The sequence below is a fragment of the Halyomorpha halys genome, unplaced genomic scaffold, assembly GCF_000696795.3.
Source record: "Halyomorpha halys isolate HHAL.00 unplaced genomic scaffold, Hhal_1.1 Scaffold35.1, whole genome shotgun sequence".
NCBI classification, from domain to species: domain Eukaryota; kingdom Metazoa; phylum Arthropoda; class Insecta; order Hemiptera; family Pentatomidae; genus Halyomorpha; species Halyomorpha halys.
This window is the reverse complement of record NW_027106137.1, coordinates 1,025,739-1,034,931: the sequence shown is the minus strand read 5'-3', so window position 1 is coordinate 1,034,931 and position 9,193 is coordinate 1,025,739. Positions and strand designations below refer to the sequence as shown.

At 28.8% G+C, this 9,193-nt stretch overlaps 1 long non-coding RNA gene across 1 annotated transcript in view; it reads left to right on the top strand.

The window, feature by feature from the left end:
- LOC136797356 (uncharacterized) overlaps positions 1–9,193 on the top strand; it is a 493,983-nt gene that overhangs the window by 286,712 nt on the left and 198,078 nt on the right. The gene's annotated exons all lie outside the window — the stretch shown is intronic.

Below are 9,193 nucleotides of genomic sequence, written 5' to 3'. Positions count from 1 at the left end.
CATAGGAAATAGTTTACCCGATATCGAATGTGTGTAAAAATTTCACTTTCGATTTTCTTGGTGATTACGATAAGTTGTCTATAGATCGGGACATGTGTCCTTTACAAATGTGCACTACTATTTGAAGACTGAAATGTTATTGCCTGCTAAGTTTGCTCAAAAAAGGAACTTTTTTTTTTACACTAGTTCAAATTAGTGGAGTGTTCGAAGTCCAGAGTGCCGAGAATATAACTTTTCTAAACTTAGTCAACGTTAATCCCCCCCCCTCTATTTTAAAAGAATTTGGTAAGTTGTTTGTTGTGGAATATTTTGTCCGTTCTTCTCCTTATTAGCGCTAGGTCACAATTAGTTTCTCTTGCAAATTGATCACTCATCAGATATGTTTTTCTGGTCTTGGACCCCAATTACAGAACATTTATTGCCGCACCATCGTTTCTGCGCTGTCTTGGCCCGTCTATCCTTTATTGGTGAAAGCAATAACTTTGTAATCGGATCTTCAGGCATTTTTATGTCATTTTTATGTTATTATGTTAGTCGTTTCAGGTGGCTGTTTACTTTAATTGAAGTTACTTTAATACATCAGTATTTATACACCACTAATTAACTGTTACCGGAATCCATTCGATAACATTGATTTAATCTTATCAGAGCCAGTTTCCGATTACAGTCCAGTATTCTGCAAAATAAATGAATACAAACTAATTAGCGTTTTATGCTAAAGAATGTTTCCGGCACTAGATACTACTCTACTTGTGAAATGCGTTCATTGTAATATCTTTTGATGAATGCAGCCCTGAGCAGAATTTAGTTGTAAAAATTGACGTAGGATCTCAAATAGCTTGATTTAACCAGTTGTTTGTAAAAAAGCGGCCAAAACATAGTTAAGATACTCCTCCATTGCTCCGTTTTCATAAACTTCGTTTCAGTCTTATTATGAACGACCCTGATCTTTCCAGCTCTACTAATGCATATTTGATGACCTGAAAAGTTCTGACGAGGAGTGTTGTAATCCTACGGATCGTAGTTGAAGAGCAATTATGAAAGCTAATTTGTTTGTTTAAGTTATTAATGAGTGTACTTTATCGTCATATCCTGGAGGAAGTCTATAAATTTTACCCACTTTATAGTTATACAAATAAAGTGAATGATCTTCACAGTAATTAACATTTTCTCATTAAGAAAGTAGGAAAAGATTAAATATGCGCGACAGAGATGTTACAGTAATTGTACATTGCCCTGTTAATGCCTACATAAGTAGAATATCCATACATTTCAACACTACCAACCTCTATATTGGAAGATCTCTCCTGGCAATCCATTTCTTTCTTTAATTTTTTCAATACCAAAATTTTAAATGCCTTTTGAAATGTTGTATCCTCTCTGTTATAAAATAATCTTATCCTTTTGTGTACTGATTATTTTTACGACGGTAAAACCTTGACCGTTTAGTTATTTACTGAAATTTGAGATACTAAAGAATTATTGTACATAAATCTTTCAACAATACCCCTACAATATTTTTGTCCCCTTTTATCATTAATTTTTTTAGACATATTGAATTTCTTGTAAATTTATGAAGAATTTATACGGCCAATTATATTGAGCTAGTATCGAATTCTGTCAATACAGTTACTGTTTGGGAAATATGCTGTAGCAATAATATTTTTACGTGTAACATACAAACTATGTTAACTTTGTAATCCTTTGTAAAGCTTTAAACATTTTATTCATTTTTTTTCTTTTTTTTAATTTTATTAGTATGGGAAAAAATATAACAATTCGATTTCTGGTTTCTAGACCATGACCGATTTATATATATACATTACCTTTGTTTTCATTTTATCTTCTATTTCGAAACAGATTGTCATTTTTTTTTTACTTTTAATGGACAAGATTCAAATGTTACCAAAAGTAAATTATTTGTGAGCCAAAAAAGGTTAATTTAATACTTTTGATCTAAATCTCATTTATACCTTAATTAGAAATATTCCAATCCCATTGACGTGTAATATACGATTAGAGATACAATAAATCACAGACGAGGGTGGTGACATATGTGGCAGGAACTCCGTGCTGGGCCGATGGAAACATCCGTCTTCCAGATCCATTGAAGGTAGATTATAGATTGCCTTCCGATGCTCTATCGTTCAAGATGGATGGTTATTATCTTCAAGGGCTCATACCGAGATAACCCTTAGGCGTGTTGCCAATAAAATATTTCAGAAATATAAAATTTTAAGATTTATTTTTTTCGCTCCATTAATAATAAAAGTTAATATAATAGGCATTTCGTTGATTATAGAGTACAATATGGCTTGTAAACATGTCGGTTTTCAGCTGACTCGTTAAAAATGAATCGTTAGCAAAAGAAAAGCTTCATTAGAGTTTTAAACGCAAAATCAGGGCTTTAGTGAAAGAATGTCCGATATTGGGTTGGGAATCGATAAAGACGAGAAATATGCGTGAGAAAATGAGCGATGAAAAACGTGTTTCAATATTTGGTAGGGAAGAGGGAATGGTTTTGTCGGCATATGAAACAGCTTAAATCGTCGTGTGTTATATTGTGGCATACTGTGCTGTATCTTATTAGTATTTTTTAATTATTATATCGCCTTTATGCTTATGATATCGTTATAAATTGGGATTTAGTTGAACGCGGGTAGTTTATTAATTAGGTATTATAAATAATTATTAATTAGTTTGTATATATATAAATAATATTGACTTTAAAAAAATATTGTTTGGCACAATTAAATCTATTGTGAGGTTCTTCAGTTTTATTTATTTAATAAATCACTCTTACCTGTGAATGATTCTCTCAGCCACCTTTTGGGCTAAGGATACCCTCTCCTAGTATAAGCCTTAGTTATTTATAAATAAAATCCAGGTTTCTTTTGTGATTGGTCTGTTTTTTTCTTAAGAATATCACTTTTTTTATATCAGCAAGCTATTATTTAAAAAATAGTAATTTTTTTTCAAGCAGCCAACTAATGCAAGTATTACATTTTTGTAAAATCTTGAATTTTTTTCTTTTTTTTTATTGGCTTCTACTAGACTATCGGTGAATTCATACTAATATAAAAATTGTTTAACTTAATATACTTTAAATAATTTAATTTATTTGCCTTATGATTCTAAATAGGCTGAGATTCGCCTCAAATTTGAAAAACAAGTATGTGCTATGAACTTCTGTCTCCTATTTTGTGATAAGGATAACGTGACCTTATTTAGCCACAATAACTATAAGTTTGGCTGGACGGTTTTTCTCACCAAAACGTGGGTATCGTTTGCACGCCAAAACTTTACTAATTTTTCATTAGTATTATATTCACAATTTTTTTCATTTATCATATGTTGTTTCATATAGTTAAAAAAACTGATTTTTAATTTATTTATGACATTATAATTATTATTTTGCCGGATATTACTCCAGGAAAAGTTTTCGTGGATAACAATAAAAAACCAGGAGTGCATTAAAAAGCGTTATTTCCATCTCAAAATACATGTTATTCTTTTATATATATACATTTTTTTTTACTAATACCTTATGAGCTTGCAGTAAAAATCTGAAAACGTGCTATACAAATATTGAAGCATGTAAACCCATGCATCATAAATTAGAAAGTATACTTTATGCTTAACTTTATTTATTTTGGGTCATTATAACTTATGTACAAACATAAATAAAATTAAGAATACTAAAAATGTTGGAAGATTCTAGATAGGGCTTTGTGGTATATCTGAAGAATGTAAAATAATGAAGTTTAGTTTGTCAAAACGAAAAACAAATTTAGAAAATACATTCAATATTTTTCCCTCATAGTACTATCCAGAAATAAATTTGATTTACATCATTATGATAGAAGCTATGAAAAAAAATTGAATTTGACCAAATAAAAGGATAAAATAATTTTATTTATTGATTTATGTACAAGTTTCTTTGTTTTTTCTCAACTTATTATTTATGAAAGCCTAACGAAAATATATTACCATAATTATGATTTAAATTTAAGTTATGAGGAAGTTATGGTACAAAGTATATGGATTCTCTTGTAGCATACAGTGCACCAATTTCGGATTTTATATCGCATTTAATAATATTTTTGTAGGTCATGCAAACTACTCTTTTATTGTTACATTACATTTGGATGGTGATTTTGAAGTTTATTTTTCCTCTTTGAATGTTGTTTTTGTATTGGTCAGAATAAAGAAAAAAAAAATTGACTAAAAAGTAATAAAACGCAATGAAAGTACTTTGAACAGGATGTTGAGTCATGCGTTAGAGAAAAGTATATATTGTTTTTATGTACGCATTAAAGTTATATTATGTTGAATGGTCCGACAAAGAAGTTAATATTTGCTTTAAATGGTTTTAAGGGAGACAAATTCTGCTTCTTTCTGATAAAACATTATCTGGTTTACAATACTTGATTGATTAATTAAATGAATGAGTAAAAAATAAATTTTTATATGACATTGACAAATTGGGAGCCCAATTTAAATAAATTCCAAAAATAAACCTTGATTTCATTTTTATGAAAATCGTATCTAATATAGAAGTTTCTCTAAAAGTAACCACCAACATTAGCCAAAGAGACGGCTAAGAAAAAAGAATTACAAGTAATTGCGATTTATAAATAAATAAAACTAAAACTCCTTATGATAGAATTAGTTTAGCCATAATATATTTCCTAGAGGAAAATTTATCTTTTTTTTGGAGGCTTAAGTAGAAATCAGTTACCTAGATAGTTTCTGAGTGATCTTCATTTATCAATTTAAACTTTTTTAAAGATAAAATTATCTGAAAGTTTAGTTCATAATAAAATTAAATTTCATAGAATATACAGCTGTTGATTTGAAGACTAAACAGTCTTTCTTGAAGTTGGATCATATATTAAATTTAAGGTTTTTTTTATTTTAATTTTTGTCGTCTTGAAAAATAGAGACCATAATTGAAGGTATGATTATTTATGAATAATTGACATGACAATATAAATTATATAAAAAAAAATATAATACTGTTATTTAATTTGTGACAATGTATCATAATATTTTTTTAAAATTGTTAAATATAGTTGAAAATGTCGCTGGACGCCAAAATCTCCTAAATGTATAAATAAATAATAAAAAAACTAGAAGAAAGACTATATGATAACGAACCTTAATTAATGTTAAAAATGCAAACAGTCTACTAACAAAACTATAATTATTATATTACATCGGTGTATACATTATAATTTTTGGAATTCAATCTGCAAAAAAAAAAAAAAAACCATGAACAGTGTTTGGATGAAATACCTAGCATTGCTTCTTGATGTATTGGTCCCACGCCAACCGTCTATAGAACTTTACCGCGGTGTATTGTCCTTCTATCGCCTATTGTATTATTGTGTTGTTCTCATAAACTGATGTCATTTAAAGGATCTAATGTAGTGTGTGTGGTATTGTCATGTTTCAATCCAGTCAATAACTGTAATAATATTTATGTTGAGTGCATAATATCATATGTGAAAATAGCCATAAATAAAATTATGGAGTCAATATGTTAAAATTGAATTTCTTTTTTACGAACAAAAACTGTTCTTATTTGTAACATTTACTATATTTAAAATTCTACTTTATTGAAACCAATTAAAAAATTTTCACAACATTGTGCATTATCAATTAGTGGCTTTTATATTTTTGGTGTTATCACATTTCTTTTGCCTTATTTTATTTTTCTCATAATTATACACGATATCATTATGATATAGTTGTTCGTCACATTACTCGTCGATAAAATCTGAAAAATAGTTTTATGGAACTGGTTTTACTTGCAATGAAGTTTTAATACTAGTTAGAGAGTAGATTGGACAGGATAAAACTTAGAAGAGACGATCTTATTTCTGTCTACTCAAGTCCTCGTAAAAATAAAACCTAAGTCTTTCTTAGAGTTTTATTCCTTACCGAGGTTTATTTAATCTCATCGTTTTTATTTGAATCTAAAGCTAAATATAAAGCCCAGTTTCATTGTAAACTTAAATAATTTTATTATATGTATATGACCAGCAGTAGACTCTCATTATTTCAGTTTGACTTCGAATCCATACCTGGTCATTTCTGACATAAGAGGTAGTGTTATCAAGATTGAGTTTTCATTGCGTGGGAGCGCAACGAAATAAAGATCAAGGAATCGAACCGACACAGTTGCAAACATGAGGTTGCTAAGGTGGCGCCTTAACTCCAACGACCTCTTTGTTCGTTATTTTTCGGCTAATTAAACAAAATAGATCCAGAGTTTAAAATAAAAAGTTTGGAAATTTTTCTCTATTTGAAATCAATATTTAACACTTATATGGGCATTTAGTCAAATGATGTTAATACGGGGTTTAATGAGCAGACATTCTGTTTTTGACGGTGTACAACTTTCCAGTTATTCTGATTATAAGTTGTTTTACCGAGAAAAAAAAATGGAATATTCAATAACAGTCTTGGAAAATCCTGAACATTTCACTAAGGCCCATCACAATTGGATGAACAATATGGCAGGGCATAAAGTTCGAACTAACATTAATCTTTAGTTTAATTATCAAGTCGTGAACTTAAAGGAAGTGAAACGTCATAATAAAATTTCATCAAATCTGACGAACATAACCAAATAAGATAAATAATCAAACTTGAAGATAGTCATAAATTGTTTGCAATGTGTTTAAATGATCCACTGGTTCACAAACTATTTTATTGAAAAAAATTTGATAAAATAATTATTTCATCAACTATTTAATTTAAACTATTTATTTCGTGAAATACTCGTTTAGAAAATAAGATTCAATTAAATTGAAAAAAAAATCATTTCAAAATAAATTAAAGTTCATTTAACATTTTATTTCTCATACATCATTTAAAATAACTTTTTCCCTCGTCAAGATGTGGAGATTGAGACTGTTAAGATTCATAAAAGCTTTATCAAAATAAATTGTAAATAATTCCTTTGGTTATCGACTAACACTGTATGAAGTATGCCTTCACCTTAATGCCAGGAACACTTCACTTTTGGTTGGCTGGTTGGGTTTGAGTGGACTGTATATAAATGAAAAACAATACATGATTGGATGATAATAAAATTCTATAATAAACTTCGGTTGCCGTAGGTTACCCAGAACAAACACCCTCAAAATTTTGCTTCAATAATCAAACGCTAAATTTAAAAAAAATGTACTGAGGCAGATTTAGCGATTTTTCAAATTAATGTCTTTATGGCGTTTAATAGATAATCTTTGAAAAATAAAAATAAGTTTTAATTATTTAATCTTCAATGCAATCTTTAAGGAATAATTTTTTTCATTTTTGCGTAATTAATACTTTTTGTTACCATGAATAAACTCTGGTATAATAAATTCAAGGCCAGAGATCATTTTACGAGAGACCATCTGACTTTTGTTTTTAAGGCATACAATTATACTTTCATAGCGTCTGGGATCTCAACTTGACCTTAACACTGTTTTGAAAGAGGGTACATTAGACAGAAATATTTATTCAGTTGCTTGATTAATTAATGCAGTAAGAATTAATTTGTCATATTATTATTATATATAAATCATTATATATTTTTATTAGTTGCAATTTATTAGTTAAAAATCAATTGCAGGCCGAGTACGGTTCTATATATGAGGAAAAGATGGCTAATGAAGAACACAAATAAACAAAATAAATAAAATTTATTTATTAGTGCCAGAATATTCGTCTTCATCAGGACTAAGAACAAAAAACAAGATAACAACCAATGAATGAAAAGGTAAAAACAATGATTAAAAATAACTAACATTATGGATACATAAATAGTGTTAACTGACATGAATAGTTTAAGTACGAGTAATATAAGAAGATACAGTCTTTATCTTCTTATAATACGATAATATGAGAAGATTAATATTAAAATTAAATAAGATGAAGATACAATTAATAAAATAAATATGAACATTTATTTAGCAGATATATGTATAAAATAAAAATTATTTAAAATAAGGTAATGAAAGAGTGAGAAAACGTATATATGGCAAATTAAATATGGTAGTAAAAGTTATTTAATGCAAAACAAATTTATTTCCCACTCTTTCATTACTTTGTAATGAATAAAATAATGTTCATTTTATAGATATATTTACTAACTAGAATTTTATATATATTTTATTAATTGTTTTTCTTAGTTTCTGATCGTTGTATATATTTTTTTTATTCATAGGTTGTTTTCTTGGTTTTTGTTCGTAGCTCTGATGAAGGCTAGAAATTCTTTCTGAAACGTTGGCACTAATAAATAGGCTTTTACTTCTTGTGTTCATTGACCGCAGCCCCAACTATCTTCTCATACGAATTTAAAAATTGTTTCTTGGTCAACAGACATAAGCTTATGTAGCTTGAGCATTGCTTGTGATTTAATCTGCATGTTCATAGACATATGGTTATTTAACTTAGAGCTTCCTAGCACCTTCTATAAGAAAACCGGTTTTGTTTGTTTGTTTGGTTGTTTAGTGGCGCCAAACTTCATTGGTCATCAACGCCATCCACATCTTATTTAATTTTGCTAATATTCGTTAAATTTTATTTATTTTTTGATTTGATTATTTTTTTTATTTTTTTTTATTTATTTATTTTTTTATCCATTTTTTTCTCCCGATCAAGTTATATTTTTGTCAGTAAATCTTGTGATTTCAAAAACCGAAACACCAATTCTATTGCCTTATCATCGTCTCCAATGGTTTTTGAGATATCTTGGCTTAGTCCCAAGCTATTGAGGTGTGGTGTAAAATATAGGCATCGTTGGAAAACATGGCTTATTGTTAAATTGTTATTGCAATACTGGCAGTTCGGAGGCGTTTCTTTTGATATAAGATAGGAGTGGGTGAGCCTCGTGTGACCTATTCTCAGCCTAGTCAGAAAACCGGTAATTAGTTGGTCTACTCAAACGTTGGCAGGTACATATTGGTCACTATCAAAAGCACATATTAGGGGTATTCATGATGTTTTGTTAAATGTTATATGTTTTACCATGTTAAATGTTATAACTATAGGATTGTGAGCAGCCCTATTTGAAGTCATGTTAAACGTTAAATGCATAAGAGTCCCAAGCGGATTTTCTCAGCAGCTTGTTGTATAAGCCTTTATGTTTATAACCTTCCTTCCAGACCCTCATGTTATTGTTTACTTCAGTTTTGAT